At 43.0% G+C, this 19,724-nt stretch overlaps 1 pseudogene; it reads left to right on the plus strand.

Annotated features, from left to right (window-relative positions):
* Positions 1-19,724, plus strand: part of LOC106567389 (kazrin-like) — a 215,685-nt pseudogene that overhangs the window by 45,402 nt on the left and 150,559 nt on the right.

Genomic DNA, 19,724 nt, shown 5'->3' on the forward strand with positions numbered 1-19,724 from the left:
TGAGAACATTTAAAGAACAGACGAAATGTGTTCTGGGAATGTTCTTGCAACATCAGGCGAATATTTTATACAAACATTCTATAATTATCACTGCGGCTGGATAGTTTTTGTGTTATGAGAACATTTGCCGCAACCTAACGAATGTTCTGGAAACTTTCACAGAACCAATGTTGGTTTGCTGGCTCCACTCTTACTGCCTGACTTACACGTTTGGAGTGAGTTTCCTCAAAGCTTTGTAGCTAATGTGGTACTTCTGTTTGTTCACGCACAGACAACCATTGATTTTACAATTTTCATTTTGTATTTCTCTCGACAACCCAGACCCACGCCACTCATAGAACAGCAAAGTACTTCATTTGTTCACAAACAGACAAACATTGATTTTATAATCAGCACTCTCTCACAAACTATGTGGCTTGGTTGTCAAGACAAATAAAGTGACACATTTGCTAGGGATAATTTTGGCAAACTCTCGCCTGACTTGTCTAGAAACCAGACAACTTTACGTCTTTACCCACAGGTGTTCAGTTAGATGTTAGCATTAGAATGGTACTCTTCTGGTGCAGCTCTGTATTGACTGTATATATGCCTTGAAGTACATGTGTGGTGACAGTCAGGCCTTCTGGCAAACCTGGACTGAGATGGGGAGAGAGCAGCGGGTGGTGGGAGGGGGTTATGGACACAGAACTACAGGTAGGGAGAGAGAGGAGGAGAAGATATGGGGATAAGAGAGAAAAATATAGGGTTAAGCGAGAGAGAAAGAAAAAGAGTATGGACAGTGAAGTAAAGGCACTTAAGGCTATCCCTCAGTTTGCCAACGGTCAACATGCATCATTTTATTGTTTTCAAAGGGATTAGAGTGAAGTGTGTTTTGACACTGCCACACATACGGTGTTGCCAGTGCACACTCAAACAAAGCAATTTGCTGCTACAGTATGTAAATGGCATAAAGAAGAGGATAGCCCTCCAAGCAATGAACACCCAACTTGGATGCAGCATGAATACCCATTTTGGAAGTCGATGAGTGTAATTTGGCCTTATTCCGTAAATTGCATTGAAGCCAGTTCTTGGTGTCTGTTAAAGTGAGTATTTGGTGTCCGAGCCACAACAACGACAAATCCCAACCTGGTAGCCTGTAGTGTGTGCAACTGACAGAACTGGTCTCTTTCTATCTCTCTCTACCATACAGTTTATTGTGAGAGGAAAAGGAAGCACAGCCAGTCACCTCTGTTTCAGGAGAATAGTTTATTTGGATAATTATTTATCTTTAACTGTGCGTTTGTTTTAATCTTCCTCCAGCGGTGAAGTGGCTCAGTGAAACGGAGGTAACGGGGGTCCTTGTGGTTGAGAGAGCTGAATCTCCATACTTAAGTTGCCATGAAATATGAACTTGAAACAGTTGATAGAGGCTTTCAAGAGAGGACAAACAAGGTAGGGATTTGGGAAGCTCTTCTGATGTGAGGAGAACTTATAAGGCGAGCTCTATTCTTGATCTACTGTTCCTCAAACTTAATAGAAGATAATGCTTTTATTTGTTCCTATATTTCTGTCTCAGAGAGAGAGAGCCTAAATATTTTGTTTTAAGGTTACAAATTATAAACTGAGTGAATGTTCAAGTTAAGCCTTACTGTATGTCTATACTTTCCCTTTGCAGCATAATCTGAATGTGCATGACACAAAAACACAAATTATTGTTTCTGTAGCTAACATGGTGTTGACAGAACGGGGAGAATAGGAGAGTTCTCTGTTGACACCCTGTTCTGCATCAATATAGTAATTTGTATAATTGCATTACGAAGCCACATGGGGTGTGAATCTTGTTTCTCTCGCTGTAAGGAAATCATTATTTATTTCATCAGAGAGAAATTACTTTTTTCTCTCAGTAGTGTGCTTTACTTGTTAAATGGCCCATTATTGATAATGAAATATATGGCTTGCCGCTGAAGTGATGTGGCATGTTTTGTAGAGCAGTGCTAATTTTCACTTTTAAATCACAATTACGCAATCATAGTCAGCTACATTGATTGTATGTCTCTGCAGAGAAATATTTTAATCTAGAATACGTAGTATACTGGTCTAGTAGGAACATATCTTTATTGCATTTCTCAGGCGTATATTTCCAGTTTCTGGTGAAAGCACATCATCATAAAAATATAGTATATTTAGGACAAAAATGTCTAGAGAAAATTATGTAGATGTTCATATTTGTTCTATGCATTTTAAGTAAGATGATCCCATTGATCAGGTTTTCGTTGTGACACACTTAGAAGTCAAAGTCATACTGTATACTGTAGATGGCTCCTTTCATATTCAGTTGATCGAATTACTGGTAAACCAATATTATTTTTGATTTAGAAGTCTCTCAATCAGCTTTCATTTGCGTTGCACCTACCACACACAAAAACAAACAAGTAAACTAGGAGAGTGGAGTTTTTCCCTTTCTTTTGTCTTGAATTCCATATGTCTAATGGATGCATCGTTAGTGGTCTGAAGGCACGTGTTTCTCACTTTCTGCCTTCTGCTGAAAATTACTTATCTGCCTTTACTCCCTGTGGCAGATATCCACACTTGTTGGCGATAATATGTGAGTGGTGTCTTTGAAGGCTTATATTGCAGCTGTGTAGAGAGAGAGAGAAAGATAAACAGAGAAAGAAGAGAGGGAGGAGGAAGAGAGGGAGCGGTGAAAGTGATTCTGCCGTCTCACAGGCTGAATAAATTAGCCAAAACAGCATGATTTAAATGATAGTCTGCAGCTCAGGTTTGAATAAGAATTCATCCTTCATCGCAGCCTTGTGTAGGTGCACTGAGAGGACAAGGCAACAAGGAAATGCTAACTGTCAAATTGCCCTCCTTACGTGCTCCCACTTCTACCCAGCTATCCTCTCCCACTCATTTTAAGTTATGATTTGAAACGCTGTTATTGTGCCACTTAGGAATGCGCAACTATTAGCAGTGAGAAGTATGTATGGGGTTTCTAATCTATATGTCACATCCTGATCTGTTTTACCTGTCCTCATTGTCTCCACCCCCTCCAGGTGTCGCTTGTTTTCCCCAGTGTATTTATCCCTGTTTCCTGTCTCTCTGTGCCAGTTTGTCTTGTATGTCCAAGCCTACCAGTGGTTTTTCCTGGTTTCCTGCTTTGCATTTTCTCCTTTTTCTAGTCCTCCCGGTTTTGACGCTTGCCTGTTCTGGACTCTGTACCCGCCTGCCTGACCATTCTGCCTGCCCTGACCTCGAGCCTGCCTGCCCCTCTGTACCTCCTGGACTCTGATCTGGTTATGACCTTTTCCTGTCCACGACCATTCTCTTTGGATTTATTAAACATCTTAAACTCCAACCATCTGCCTCCTGTGTCTGCATTTGGGTCTCACCTAGTGTCATGATACTATAGTTTGCTGTACAGCCTACATTATCTTACTGTGAATAAAGGGCTAGTGTTTCGGTGATGGTTAGAATTATAAATTGTATGAGTATGCACATTTTTACACACACAAGGCATATTATGCTGTCTTGTTCATACATTTACATGCACATATACACACATGTCCAGACACAGAAACAGTCCTATTCATGCATACCTTCTCTTACTGTTTTACAATTAGCTGAAAATACATTGATCCAGGAGGGTACCCAATGACTCCATTTTCCACAAAATGGGATTCTTTCAAAGACGCATAAGTTCTGTGTATATGTAACCGATGTGAAATGGCTAGTTAGCGGTGGTGCACGCTAATAGCGTTTCAATCGGGTGACGTCACTCGCTCTGAGACCTGAAGTAGTTGTTCCCCTTGCTCTGCAAGGGCCGTGGCTTTGTGGCGCGATGGGTAACGATGCTTCGTGGGGTGTCAGTTGTTGATGTGTGCAGAGTGTCCCTGGTTCAAGCCCAGGTTGGGGCGAGGAGAGGGATGGAAGCTAAACTGTTACATATGTATTCGACAATAAACAAAAGCTTTAGCCCAGCTATCTCTACTTTCACAGGCTAGTGCTCCTAGGTCTCTTGAACGCTACACCTTTGTATTTCTATCTTTACATCTGTGGATAAACCGCACTAAAGATCCTTGGCACATAAGATTCTCACCCCATATATAGCACTTGTCTACTGCCTCTAGAATAATTTCTCACCTGATCTAGGGCACTAGCCAGTGCTTTCTCATAGGGTCTGCTCCTCAACCCAAATAGTGCCATTTTCCTTAGACCACTCACTTCAAGGGCCATACTTAACTTTTCCCTCATCCACCTTATGCTCACTGATAAAGAGCAGTCGCCAAGGGCACAGACAGGCTGATATAGAGAGGCAAGAGGAGTGATCTCTCCATAAGGACAACATGCTGCATCCCCCCAGATCTATTTATTAATCTCCTACATCTGTGTTCAATCACTGCAATTAATTCAGCCCGATAACAAGGCATTAATAGGCGGTGGTGGGTAGATGGGGATGGGGATGGAGGTGGAGGAGAGGAAGAGAAGAACGGCAGAAGGAGGACACAGATGTTACTGTGGATCTAACCATTATCCTGGGTGATGTAAAATCACAGCAGTGGTGTGTGTGTGTTCGAGTGTGCACGTGTGAGCATGCATGTGCGTATATGCATTCGTATTACATACATATTGTTCTGTATGTATGACTAACAAGGCCCACTTGCTTTTCTGGTTATGAAATGCTAATGTTGCTTATACCTCAACAGTCGGTATAAATGCTAAGAAGTACTCAGTAATCCTGATGACAAATGGTGCAGTACTATGGTTAACACTACTTATTAGCCTATACATACATGCGTGTTGGTTTGAGAGGAGGGACAGTTATTGGTCATTGGTTTGCATTGACAGGAATCGTTCAAGATGATGAATGTTTAGTGTGGTTGCATTCATCACTTCCTTCCTATAACACAGGCACTGTATTTCTTCTACCAATTCTCATTTCCACCTACACGCTTTGTGTACCAATGCGCACACACACACACACACACACACACACACACACACACACACACACACACACACACACACACACACACACACACACACACACACACACACACGTGGAAGCATACACATGCAAACACACAATGTTCACACACACACACTCTTCATCATTCTTCCTTAAAAATCCTTATCTGTTGTTGTCACGACTTCCACCGAAGGTGGCTCCTCTCCCTGTTCGGGCGGTGCTCGGCGGTCGTCGTCGCCGGCCTACTAGCTGCCACCGATCCCATTTTCCTTTTCGTCTAGTTCTGTCTAGTTTTTCACACCTGTGTTTAGTTTAGCTGATTTTGGTGGGTTTATATTTCCCCGCTGCAGGTTAGGTTGTGTGCGTGATTATTGCTGTGTATTGTGCTTGTAAGGGGTGCGTGCCTGCACCACGGGATTTGTTTTGTTGATTACGGTATGTGTTTACCGTGGGCATTTTGCTCAGTAGTTTGCGGAGTCAAGGTTTCTCCTCCGTGTGTGTAATTCCTTCCCTGTGGGTGGCAACGACGTTAGTGCGGTTTTCCCATCGTGTTTGTGTTGTGCTTTCGGTTTAGTTTGTATAACCTGACGGAACTGTTGGCTGTCATTTTGTTTATTTTGTCTAGTGTTTGTTTTCATTAAAATATAAACGATGAGCACTGAACACGCTGCGCCTTGGTCTCCTCTATATGACGCCCGTTACAGTTGTAGTCATTAAAGGCAAACCAACACATACTAACTCTTGTACGTAAACAATGTTATGCCATCGATCTATCTACTGCCATTGTTATCAACAATCCCCTCGCACCCATGCACGCACATGCATTAACGTACACACAGTCACCGCCTACCAAAATTCAAGTGTGTTCTAAACCAAGGAAAACTGTCCTCTCCTACAGATCCCTCTGTACACCAGAAGCAGAACCCGCCAGCCACCGACCTCTGCTACAAGAGTGACATCAGCAGCCTCATGGAGTTCAGCACCCCAGACTCCTCTCTGGACAAAGGTAAGCCACTATCTACACTCTCTACATACTGTAACGACATATAAACTGGCAACCCTAGTGTAGATACTGCCTGCAGCAACATTGTTTCAAGCTATCAAGAAATACATGGGAGTATGATAGTGTGCAACTTTGTCTGGTTGCACCCCTTTTAATATTTTGGAATGTATCTTTTTGAATGTGCTCCTATACCCTACAATACCAAACAGAGCATTTGCTTTCAGATTCAGTACAGCTATAGTGTCCATGTCCTGGCCTCTGTATAGCGCTGTGGGATGGTGAGAGCACTGGTAACTGATGATCGCACCAGTGCACACAAGTCCCTCCTGGGTAATCCAACCTGGCAATGCAGACAGATCCAGTATGGATCCTCCAGCCCCAGTCAGGCTCTGCCTGTGCCTGGAGCTGGCTGGAAAATCATGACATTGTCTTTAGGACTTCAGCTCAGTGCTAGTGTATTATTGTCAGCACATGGGTGCAATACCGTGGGACTAACGGGATCTAGGATCAGTGTACCATACCAAACTCCAAATTGCATGTTTTATGAGGTAATGAGTAAAACTGACCTTGGATCAGTGCTTTTGGGGCACCTACAGTGGTTCCTCCTTTAAAGTTGTGTCATACTGCGGCACACCTTGAGGGCTGCTGCAGCATTCTGTGGCACGTTATCTATTTGTCAGCCATTTTTTCTGTTAATGCAAGTTAAGTCTAGTTTGACCACCAGAAGGCTTCTTTGAAAAGCATTTGATAGTCTTCTGTATTGGCATTACCAGAGAATGTAAAACCTTGTTTTGTAATAACATAGTATATGGGATTGATTTTAAGAAATGTGGCTTAATTAATTTGATTAATATTATGGTGTTTCTATTCAGAGAAAAATGAAACCATCAGGGTTTCCGTTAGGATGGGAGGAAGGAGTAGGCTATCCTTGTAAATAAGAATTTGTTCTTAACTGACTTGCCTAGTTAAATAAAGGTTACACTAAGAGCATAACATTTCTGCACCCTAATTTTCTAATTCTTGTCTAACCAATACCCAAACGGAGATTAAGTGAAAATAAAAATCGAATTGACTAATCAAGACCAGTCACCATGCTTGCCTCAGAGCAGCGGGAAACGGTGCTAAAATAGTTGTAGGCTTTTGCTTCTAACTTCAATATGTCATTTAAATAAGACCTACACCATTTTTAACAGCACATTACTAAACACTAGTGAGACACATTTTACCTATGGTAGGCCTACAGTATATTGAAGAAAAATAATAATAAATCGATTATGTGACTCTCCACCAATAATTACATTTAGAGGATTGGAGGACTCTAAATTAATATCTAAGGGGCATTTTCCATTAGATATTCTCACAGATCCTAAGGGGCTTTTATATAATTCTAAATGAATTAATAATAATAATCGCTTTGTTTAACCTCTTGGGGCTAGGTGGGACGCTAGCGTGCCACCCGTGGTGCACTCCATCAACAGCAGGTGCATTTCAAGAGCGGCAAATTTGAATCCAAATAAATGTCAAAATTCAAATTTTTCAAAAATACAACTATTTTACACCATTTGAAAGATAAACATCTCCTTAATCTAACCACGTTTTACGATTTCAAAAAGGTTTTACGGCGAAAGCATAAATTTAGAGTATGTTAGGACAGTACATTTACAAGAGTTGTGTGTAATGTTTTGTCAAGTCAAAGACAGGGTCACCAAAACCATAAAACCAGCTAAAATGATGCACTAACCTTTTACAATCTCCATCAGATGACACTCCTAGGACATTATGTTAGACAATGCATGCATTTTTAGTTCTATCAAGTTCATATTTATATCCAAAAACAGCGTTTTACTATGGCATTGATGTTGAGGAAATCGTTTCCCTCCAATAACCGGCAGTCAAGTCAGCGTCACAAATTAAATAATTAAAATTAGAAAACATTGGTAAAATATTATATTGTCATTTAAAGAATTATAGATTTACATCTCTTGAACTCAATCAACTTGCCAGATTTAAAAATAACCTTACTGGGAAATCACACTTTGCAATAATCTGAGCACTGCGCCCAGAAAAATACGCGTTGCGATACAGACTAGACGTCATGTTGGGGAGATCTAAAATCGAAAATACTATGTAAATAATCCATTACCTTTGATTCTCTTCATCAGATGTCACTTCCAGGTATCACAGGTCCATAACGAATGTAGTTTTGTTCAAAAAAGCTCATCATTTATGTCCAAAAATCTCCGTCTCGTTAGCACATGATGTAAGCCAGCCGGACTTCTCGTCATGAACGAGGGGAAAAAATATATTTCCGTTCGTTCAAACATGTCAAACGTTGTATAGCATAAATCATTAGGGCCTTTTTAACCAGAACATGAATAATATTCAAGGTGGACGAATGCATACTCTTTTATAACGTATTGGAACGAGGGTACCCAACATGAACTCGCGCCAGGTGTCTAATGGGACATCATCGTTCCATGGCTCTTGTTCGGTCAGATCTCCCTCCAGAAGACTCAAAACACTTTGTAAAGGCTGGTGACATCTAGTGGAAGCAATAGGAAGTGCCAAAATATTCCTAAGCCCCTGTGTTTTTCAATGGGATAGGTTTAAAGTCAATACAACACATCAGGTATCCACTTCCTGTCAGAAAATGTCTCAGGGTTTTGCCTGCCAAATGAGTTCTGTTATACTCACAGACACCATTCAAACAGTTTTAGAAACTTTAGAGTGTTTTCTATCCATATATAATAAGTATATGCATATTCTAGTTACTGGGTAGGATTAGTAACCAGATTAAATCGGGTACATTTTTTTTATCCAGACGTGCAAATGCTGCCCCCTAGACCCAACAGGTTAAAAAGTAACAACATTTTGGAGATTTCGTTTACATTTGACTTAGAGTGAGTGAGAAAAAGGCAGTTCTTGAACATGGGGTGAGACATTCTCACTCATTTGTAAATAAAGGCAGTTTGTTATTTAGAATTATTTATTTCTGGAGAAACCTAACTTGATTATTTAGCAGACATCACTTGCTTATATTCATGAAGATGATGAGTGATTGCAAAGGCAATCTGTAATCTGCTGGCATCATGGCACAACATCGCTCTAATTACAGTCAGAAGACAGTTGAAGACTTATGGAAAGGCTCGGCAAGAAATTATATATATATATATACTGTTCTGTAGTTTCGACCCAATGATTCGTCTGACAAACAAAGAACTTCGTGTCCTGCAGGCCCAGGCATGGATCAAAACTGGTGAGACATTCAATAATGTCATCTTCACAGACAAATCAACCGTGGCCCTTGAGCAATTTGCTCAAAATTGCTACAGAAAAAAAGGAAGAAGATCAAGCAAGCTGAGTCCCAAGCATCCGCTCAAACTACATGTGTGGGGGGCAATTTCTCGCCGGGGACCAGGCCCATATTTGATTTTTGATGGTAAGTTTGGATATTTACAAAGCAAAAGGTACATCAAATATTGTAGCCTACACCTCACAGACTGTTATGTGTTCCACAATAATTCACTCTTGCCTCCTTTTCAGGTATCATGGCTCGAGATTTCTTTGAGGAAGAAATCGTCAAGAGATATGCTGGACCCTATGTCAGAAAGGTGTTTCTGGGTACACATCGTTTCTTTCAAGGTAGGATTATAGCAATATTTTGTTAGGTTTAGGCCTATTTACATGTATATTTATATTATTGTACCTAATTTGGGATGTTAGGCTAAATGTCTTTTTTTCTTCTCCAAATGCAGACAATGTCCCAAACACACTGCTGCCTGGGTTTGCATTGCAAATGACGGCATGAACTGGGTCAAGACGCCAGCAGAGTAAGTAGACGTTTATGTAGTAAAATAAAGGTTAAATAAAAATAAAAAGATAAATGAAAACACCTTCGGTAGGCCTACAGTACATCTAGAAATATTTTTTTCATCTCTACATGTAGGTCTCCTGATTTAAACCCGATCTAACTTGTTTGGCATCAACTGAAAACATTAATTTGAGCTGTGCCAAGCCGACAAGCAAAGATGAACTGGTCAAGGCCATCAAGATGTTTTGGCTAGAGAAATTTACAATAAAACAATGCAAAAAATACAATCATCTCAACAAGGTTTTACCTGTGATCTTGGAGCTGGGTGGAAGTGCGACTAAAATGTAGTTTTGTCACGACTTCCGCCGAAGTCAGTCCCTCTCCTTGTTCGGGCGGCGTTCGGCGGTCGACGTCACTGGCCTTCTAGCCACCGCCGATCCACTTTTCATTTTCCATTTGTTTTGTCTTTGTCTTACACACCTGATTTCAATCCCACAATTACTTGTTCTGTATTTACCCTCTGTTCCCCCATGGTTTTTTGTAAGTGATTGTTTATTGTATTTTTGGTCTGTCATGGTGTGTGTGTATTTGTTACTTTATATATTTGACATTTTGAGTAAAAGTACGTTGATTACTCATGTCTGCCGTCCTGCGCCTGACTCTCTACACCAGCTACACCTAGGACCATTACAGAATCACTCACCCGAAAAATGGAGTCAGCAGGAGCAGACGCCCTCCATGTTCCAGTGGAGGAGCGCGTTCAGCAGCACGCGACCTTGTTGCAACATCTGGGCACTGCCATGGATCGCGTGCTGCAGACTATGGATCGTTTGGAGAAAGGAGGTTTTTCAGCGCCTCCACCAGCCTCACTACAACAGGTCCCACTGTCCACCCCTCTTTCCCCTGGTCCCAGCGGGATTCGACTCGCGCTCCCGAGGCAGTATGATGGGACGGCTGCCGGATGCCAGGGTTTTCTACTACAACTGGAGCTCTACCTGGCGACCGTCCACCCGGCTCCTTCGGGGTGTGAGAGTGTGTCCGCCCTCATCTCCTGCCTCTCAGGCAAAGCCCTGGAGTGGGCCAACGCTGTATGGTGTGAGGGAGATGCGGCGTTGGATCATTACGCAGAGTTCACCCGCCGCTTTCGGGCAGTGTTCGACGAGGGTCATCAGGAGGGTCATGAGGAGAGAATCAGTCTCTTCCTTATTGATTCTCCTGCGTTTCCCGTGGTGCTGGGCTTACCCTGGTTGGCCTTTCATGACCCCACTATTTCGTGGCAACAGAGGGCTCTCAAGGGATGGTCACAAGAGTGCTCAGAGAGGTGTGTGGGGGTTTCCATCGGTGCGACTACGGTGGAAATTCCAGACCAGGTCTCCACCGTGCACATCCCATCAGAATATGCCGATTTGGCTCTCGCCTTCAGTAAGAAGAGAGCGACTAAATTACCACCTCATCGACGGGGGGATTGTGTGATAAATCTCCTGGTAGATGCAGCACTTCCCAGGAGTCACGTGTATCCTCTGTCACAGGAGGAGATGGTGGCTATGGAAACATATGTCTCTGAATCCCTGGGGCAGGGATACATTTGGCCGTCCACTTCACCTGCCTCCTCAAGTTTCTTTTTTGTGAAGAAGAAAGATGGGGGTCTGCGCCCGTGTATTGACTATCGAGGGATCAATCAGATCATGGTGAGGTACAGCTACCCGCTGCCTCTCATCGCCAGTGTGATAGAGTCAATGCACGGGGCGCGCTTCTTCACAAAATTGGATCTCAGGAGCGCTTACAACCTGGTCCGTATCCGGGAGGGGGACGAGTGGAAGATGGCATTTAGTACCACCTCAGGGCACTATGAGTACCTCGTCATGCTGTACAGGTTTATGAATCCTCCATCAGTCTTCCAGGCCTTTGTTGACGAGATTTTCTGGGACCTGCACGGGCAGGGTGTAGTGGTGTATATTGATGACATTCTGATATACTAAACTAGACGTGCCAAGCATGTGTCCATGGTGCGCAGAGAGCTTGGACGACTGTTGGAGCATGACCTGTACGTCAAGGCTGAGAAATGTCTGTTCTTCCAACAGTCTGTCTCCTTCTTAGGGTACCACATTTCCACGTCAGGGGTGGAGATGGAGAGTGACCTCATTTCAGCCATACGTAATTGGCCAACTCCCAACGGAGGTTTATCCAGGGGTTTTGTCAGGTAGCAGCTCCCATTACCTCACTGCTGAAGGGAGGACCGGTGCGGCTGCAGTGGTCGGTTGAGGCGGACAGGGCGTTTGGTCACCTGAAGGCTCTGTTTACCTCGGCTCCCGTGCTGGCTCATCCGGATCCCTCTTTGGCGTTCATAGTGGAAGTGGACACATCCGAGGCTGGGATAGGAGCTGTGCTCTCTCAGCGCTCGGGCACGCCACCAAAGCTTCGCCCCTGTGCCTTCTTTTCGAAGAAGCTCAGCCTGGCGGAGCGAAACTATGATGTGGGGGACCGGGAGTTGTTGGCTGTTGTCAAGGCTCTGAAGGCGTGGAGACATTGGCTTGAGGGGGCTAAACACCCTTTTCTCATCTTTTCTGACCACTGCAATCTGGAGTACATCTGGGCGGTGAGGAGATTGAACCCTCGCCAGGCAAGGTGGGCTATGTTCTTTACCCATTTTGTTTTCACCCTAGCCTACAAACCAGGTTCCTAGAACGCTAAGTCAGACACACTATCCCGGATGTATGACACAGAGGAGCGGTCCATGGATCACACTCCCATACTTCCGGCTTCTTGCCTGGGGGCACCAGCGGTGTGGGAGTTGGATGCGGACATCGAGTGGGCGTTACGCACAGATCCCACTCCTCCCAGTGTCCAGCTGGGCGCCTGTACGTTCTGTCTGCGACCGTTTGATCTATTGGGCCCATACATCACCCTCCTCTGGTCATCCTGGCATCGGGCGGATGGTGCGTTGCCTTAGTGGGAAGTACTGGTGGCCCACCTTGGCCAAGGACGTGAGGGTTTATGTTTCCTCCTGCTCGGTGTACGCCCAGTGCAAGGCTCCCAGGCACCTGCCCAGAGGGAAATTACAACTCCTACCCGTTCCACAACGGCCGTGGTCACACCTGTCGGTGGACTTCGTGACGGATCTTCCTCTCTCACAGGGCAACACCACGATCCTGGTCATTGTGTATTTCTAAGTCCTGCCGTCTCCTCCCTTTGCCCAGTCTCCCTACGACCCTACAGGCTTCGGAGGCCCTGTTCACTCATGTCTTCAAGCACTACGGGGTGCCTGAGGACATAGTTTCTGATCGAGGTCCCCAGTTCACGTCCAGGGTCTGGAGAGCGTTCATGGAACGTCTGGGGGTCTCGGTCAACCTCACCTCGGGTTTTCACCCTGAGAGTAATGGGCAGGTGGAGAGAGTAAACCAGGATGTGGGTAGGTTTCTGCAATCATATTGCCAGGACCGGCCGGGGGAGTGGGCGGCATTCATCCCCTGGGCAGAGATGGCCCAAAACTCACTCCGCCACTCCTCCACTAACCTCTCTCCTTTCCAGTGCGTACTGGGGTAGCAGCCGGTTCTGGCACCATGGCATCAGAGCCAGATCGAAGTTCCTGCGGTAGAGGAATGGTTCAAGCGCTCGGAGACCTGGGATGCCGCCCATGTGGACCTACAACGGGCCTTGAGGCGGCAAAAATACGTCACTGACCGCCACCACAGCGAGGCCCCGGTGTTCACACCGGGGGACCGGGTCTGGCTCTCGACCCGAAACCTGCCCCTCTCTCCTGCCCTGCCGGAAGCTGGGTCCACGGTTTGTGGGGCCATTTAAAGTCCTGAGGAGACTGAACGAGGTATGCTACAGGTTACAGCTTCCCCCAGATTATCATATTAATCCCTCGTTCCATGTGTCTCTCCTCAGGCCGGTGGTGGCTGGTCCACTCCAGGAAGCTGAGGTGCGGGAGGTTCCTCCGCACCCTCTGGACATCGAGGGGGCCCCGGTGTATGCTGTTCGAGCTATCCTGGACTCGAGGCGTCGGGCGAGGGGCCTTCAGTACCTCGTGGATTGGGAGGGGTACGGTCTGGAGGAGAGATGCTGGGTGCCAGTGGAGGACGTCCTGGACCCTTCGTTGCTGCGGGATTTCCACCGTCTCCATCCGGATCGCCCTGTCCGGATCCATCCGGATCGCCTCGTCCTCCGGGTCGTCCCCGAGGTTGGTGTCGGTGCGCTGCTGGAGCCGCGCATCAAGGTGGCTTTGTTTGAGGTGTGTGTGTTACACACCTGATTTCAATCCCACAATTACTTGTTCAGTATTTACCCTCTGTTCCCCCATGATTTTTTGTGAGTGATTGTTTATTGTATTTTCAGTCTGTCATGGTGTGCGTGTATTTGTTACTTTTTATATTTGACATTTTGAGTAAAAGTATGTTGATTATCTGCCGTCCTGCGCCTGACACTCTACACCAGCTACACCTTGGACCCATTAGAAGTTTATATAAACATCCTCATTTGAATGTTTTTTTCTTATTTTATTAATGAAAGCATAAATATGTTGATGAAAAAATACTGTACTGCTATTTTGAGTTAGAAAACCAACACTTTAGAGTACTTAAGCATCGTATACATTTCAAGTTGAGGGATTTTCACAGTAGCCGGATTATACAAAGTCTATTATCTTGCTAATAGGAAACATTTGCATGATGGGCTAGACCTGCTACAGTTGATGTCTTCACTATTATTCTACAATGTAGAACATAGTAAAATAAAAGAAAAATCTTGGAATGAGTAGGTGTCCAAACTTTTGACTGGTACTTAATTAATATTATGTTTTTTCTATTCCAAGAAAAAAACTAAAAAACCCTCTGGGTTTCCATTAGGACGGAACGGAAAACATGGCGCTGTACAACGTGATGGTCTGCAGTACAGTACAGTACTGGGCTAAAGAATCCCCGCAGGGCACACGGGAGACCGGCTATTAGACAATTCCTTAGTAAAGGTTGAATAGTCTATTGTTCAGCTAATAGCCATCCTGCTACGCTTGTGAACAAAGAATAATAATACTTTTTCCTCATTCCACATTTTTGAAGATTCCAATTGATAGTGTTTTTAGCCACAATCAGCCCCAACCCTAATTAATACATTTGGGCACAGTCGATAGCGTGCTGGACTTCGGGCTAGAATGTTGAGGGTTTAAAACCTGCTCCCTGCTTGTTTCATTACATTATTATTCCGGTCTCAGAGCAAATAGCCTGGATTGTTACTCCCATCTCATTCCTCGCCCTCGTCCACGCGTCATTCTTCGACTGAGTGGCTCACTTCTGGGCGTGCTGGCAAGATGTACTGTTTTTTATTCTGTATATATAAATTACAAATCTACTTTTACTTAAATCATGTTTAGTCTTTTGCATAGTTACAATGTGTAATCATTGATGTCCCAGGAGCAGGAGTGGTAAACACTGTTGAAGTGTATAATTGTAATAAATACATGCATCATTCAAACAATGGAGTTTGATACACCAGGTATTGGATATGACTGACTGATTTTCGTAAATTAACTTTATGACAAAAAAATATCCACAGTTGTTTGTCTCTACATTAACTAACATATTCCTTTCAATTCTACATGTTTTGCTTGACTCGTTATGCCATTATAATTACTTAAATTTGCTTCCAGCATAATGCTTTGTCAGCCATCTTTGCTGAAGAAAGTCACCAGGGACGGGTGGCTCGCGTCAAATCCGTCATTGGAACCACTCGATATGATTGGTCATATAAAAACCTTGGGACCCAAATGCATAATGAGTGCTCTAACTTCCCCTTGCGGTGGTCTGCAGCAATGAAGTCCCGCGGTGTAAGCTCGCAACTTTTAAAGGAGGAACCACTTTGGGTGAATCTACAGAAGTGGTGCAAATTGCAGTCCCGCCCCAAAAAAATCAGATTAGTCTCCAAACATTTATTTACATCATGATATATTCTGATTCAATCCAAAGCAATAACAAACATATTGTTAAATGAATATCGTACAAAGTCATTGTTTATACACCTATTTATATTGAGAGGTGGTTGTGCCAAACCCTGAGTCCTAAACTCACTATTATTTCAATAGAACATGTTGGTATATTATTACATTAAAAGATAATGATCTAATTAGTAGTTTTGTTTATTTTTAAACATCTTTCTCAAAAAAGCGCTGTCCCACCTTTTGATGTCACTACCAAAACACACACATTTTTATTTTTATAATTTAACCTTTATTTAACTAAAAGACAGAAAAAAGAATGTGCCTTAAGCCACACCCCTACACATATCCCCAAGTGATGGGATTGCACTACTCTCCAGCATAGCCACATGGTGAGTAGTCTGTCTCCAAAAATTTGAGAAAACTAGTGAGTCATTTGGTAAATATCATGTATTTTTAAGAAGTGTAACTACTGAACATCTACTATATCAAGAAACGTGTAAATCATGGTTTTGGGACAAAAATAAATGTTTGATGGGATGTACATTTGTCCAAATGAAAGATAGCCAGCCATATGTTAGCTATGGGGATTCTTTAAAGTCCAAAATAAGTAAAAATTGTCCCAACCAACACAATAAAGATAGAGGTCTCGTCTTTGTATCTGTCATTATGGTGTCTGTGACAGCGCCATTGAGACTATCTCCATTTTAAAGTTGCATGTGCCATGCTACAGAGGACCACCATGTGGGTAGTGGACAAGCGCACACTTCAGGAATAATGGGAGAAAATTGCGATGCATAGCCAGCCAGGGGGCTCCAACCCTTAGAGCCCAAATATTGACTTCTATTTGGCCAAAACATAGATATCTATAATGTGCTATACCGTAGTGTACTGTATTGTGCTCTACTGTACTCTTGAGGGGGCTTAACTGGGGCTCACAGATTTGTGACTGGGCTATAGCCCCCCTAGCCCCGGTGCAGCGCTGTGCATGATATACAGCGATGAGAGCGCCCACAATGTGTTTTGTACGGGGAAGTGCTTAGTAATGACTCTCTCAAAATGAACAAATTAATAAAACGACACGTCCTGACCAAACATCCACAGCATGATGGTAAACCCAGGGATTTCTTTCAGAACAGGGCAGAATGCTTCAGGAAACAGTGCTTCAACAGTAAGTTAGCTAGCAAGGCATTGTTGTAATTTTATAACAGGTGATGATCAGCAGAAATATGGGAGTACTAACTCTCATTGTAGTAAATGTAAGTTTCTCTTTCAAACAATCCCCTGGCCTTGTACACAGCTAACGTTAATAGCTAACATTAGCCAAAGCAAGTTAACTTTAACAGTACAGATGAAGATGAAAAATGATCAGGCCTACTGTTGTAGATCTTATTGTAGAAATGATTGTTGAAAACTAGTCTAGGTTGGAACTGTTGCTGTTAAAATACAATAATTTGTATTCTTAACTGGAATAAACTGATTTGAAGCAAGATGCTTTTTGAGGCAAACACACACAGTTCTGGATTGCTCATCTACAGCAGGAAACGGTCTCCTGCCTGACTGAGAAAGCAGTAGACGGTCTGGTCCAGTTTGGCACCACATATCTATGCGAGTCAGGGTTCTCAACTCTGACATACTTAAAAAACAAGTACAGGAACAGTTTCAAGGCTGAGCATGACCTCAGTGTTGCACTGTCAAAAGCGGAGCCCAGAATAGACATGGTTGTTGAAAACTTCAACCAGCCACACACACACCTCATTAGGACTGTGTGTGTGTGTGTTTTCTGAACTACATCTGTGTGATGTGATCAATCCGTTTATTCCAGTTCAGAATAAAAAATGTATTGTATTTTAACAGCAACAGTTCCTACCTAGACAGATATGTAAGAGTGTTTTTAATGGGGGGAAATACACATTAATAGATATGGATATTTAATTTCATTGTTATTTGTTTTTGTCTATATTTCATTTGTTTTAGGCATAAGGGCAATGAAATGTACCAATATTTATGTATTGTTGCATATTTTCCTAAGCTTGGATCACAGGAAAACACACTATCTAATTTCGGTCCCAGGCTGAGAGTGAGTGAGTGAGTGAGTGAGTGAGTGAGTGAGTGAGTGAGTGAGTGAGTGAGTGAGTGAGTGAGTGAGTGAGTGAGTGAGTGAGTGAGTGAGTGAGTGAGTGAGTGTGAGAGTGAGACACCTGGCCAAGAAAGCAACAGCAGTCAATACATTTACACTGAACAAAAATATGAACACAACATGTAATGTGTTGGTTTCATGAGCTGAAATAAAATATATCCGAAATGTTTAATACACACAAAAAGCTTATTTCTATCAAATTCAGTGCACAAATTTGTTTACATCCCTCTTAGTGTGAATTTCTCCTTTGCCAAGGTAATCCATCCACCTGACACGTGTGGCATATCAAGAAGCTGAACCTCTCTAGGGAAGGTGGGACGAAATCGTCCCACCTACGTAACAGCCAGTGGAATCCTGTGGCGCGTTTTTCAAATACCTTAGAAATGCTATTACTTCAATTTCTCAAACATATGACTATTTTACACCATTTTAAAGACAAGACTCTCGTTAATCTAACCACACTGTCCGATTTCAAAAAGGCTTTACAACGAAAGCAAAACATTAGATTGTCAGCAGAGTACCCAGCCAGAAATAATCAGACACCCATTTTTCAAGCTAGCATATAATGTCACATAAACCCAAACCACAGCTAAATGCAGCACTAACCTTTGATGATCTTCATCAGATGACACGCCTAGGACATTATGTTATACAATACATGCATGTTTTGTTCAATCAAGTTCATATTTATATCAAAAACCAGCTTTTTACATTAGCATGTGACGTTCAGAACTAGCATACCCCCCGCAAACTTCCGGTGAATTTACTAAATTACTCACGATAAACGTTCACAAAAAACCTAAGAATTATTTTAAGAATTATAGATACAGAACTCCTCTATGCACTCGCTATGTCCGATTTTAAAATAGCTTTTCGGTGAAAGCACATTTTGCAATATTCTAAGTAGATAGCCCGGCATCACAGGGCTAGCTATTTAGACACCCACCAAGTTTAGCCCTCACCAAAGTCAGATTTACTATAAGAAAAATGTTATTACCTTTGCTGTTCTTCGTCAGAATGCACTACCAGGACTTCTACTTCAATAACAAATGTTGGTTTGGTTCAAAATAATCCATAGTTATGTTCAAATATCCTCTGTTTTGTTCGTGCGTTCAAGACACGTTCAAGACACTATCCGACGCGTTTCGTGACAAAAAAAATCAAAATATTCCATTACCATTACCGTACCGTAGCATGTCAACCGCTGTTTAAAATACATTTTTATGCCATTCAATTATCTGGCAACAGTGATAATATTCCGACTGGGAAACCGTGTTTTAGTACAAAGAGAGAGAAAATAAAAACATGGGGACGCCTCGTGCACGCGCCTCAGTCTCATTGTCCTCTGATAGACCACTTACCAAAGGCGCTAATGTTTTTCAGCCAGGGGCTGCAAAGACGTCTTTCAGCTTTTTCCCGGGTTCTGAGAGCCTATGGGATTCGTAGGAAGTGTCACGTTACAGCAAAGATCGTAAGTTTTCAATAAAAAGAGTCAAGAAGCCCAAGGAATGGTCAGAGAGGGCACTTCCTGTACAGAATCTTCTCAGGTTTTTGCCTGCCATATGAGTTCTGTTATTCTCACAGACACCATTCAAACAGTTTTAGAAACTTTAGGGTGTTTTCTATCCAAAGCCAATAATTATATGCATATTCTAGTTTCTGGGCAGTAGTAATAACCAGATTAAATCGAGTAAGTTTTTTATCCAGCCGTGTAAATACTGCCCCCTAGCCCTAACAGGTTAAATAACATTATAATTACACAAGTGCACCTTGTGCCGGGGACAATAAAAGCCCACACTAAAATGTGCAGTTTTGTCACACAACACAATGCCACAGATGTCTCAAGTTTTGAGGGAGCGTACAATTGGCATGCTGACTGCAGGAATGTCCACC

This window comes from Salmo salar, chromosome ssa13 (genome assembly GCF_905237065.1).
Source record: "Salmo salar chromosome ssa13, Ssal_v3.1, whole genome shotgun sequence".
Taxonomy (NCBI): domain Eukaryota; kingdom Metazoa; phylum Chordata; class Actinopteri; order Salmoniformes; family Salmonidae; genus Salmo; species Salmo salar.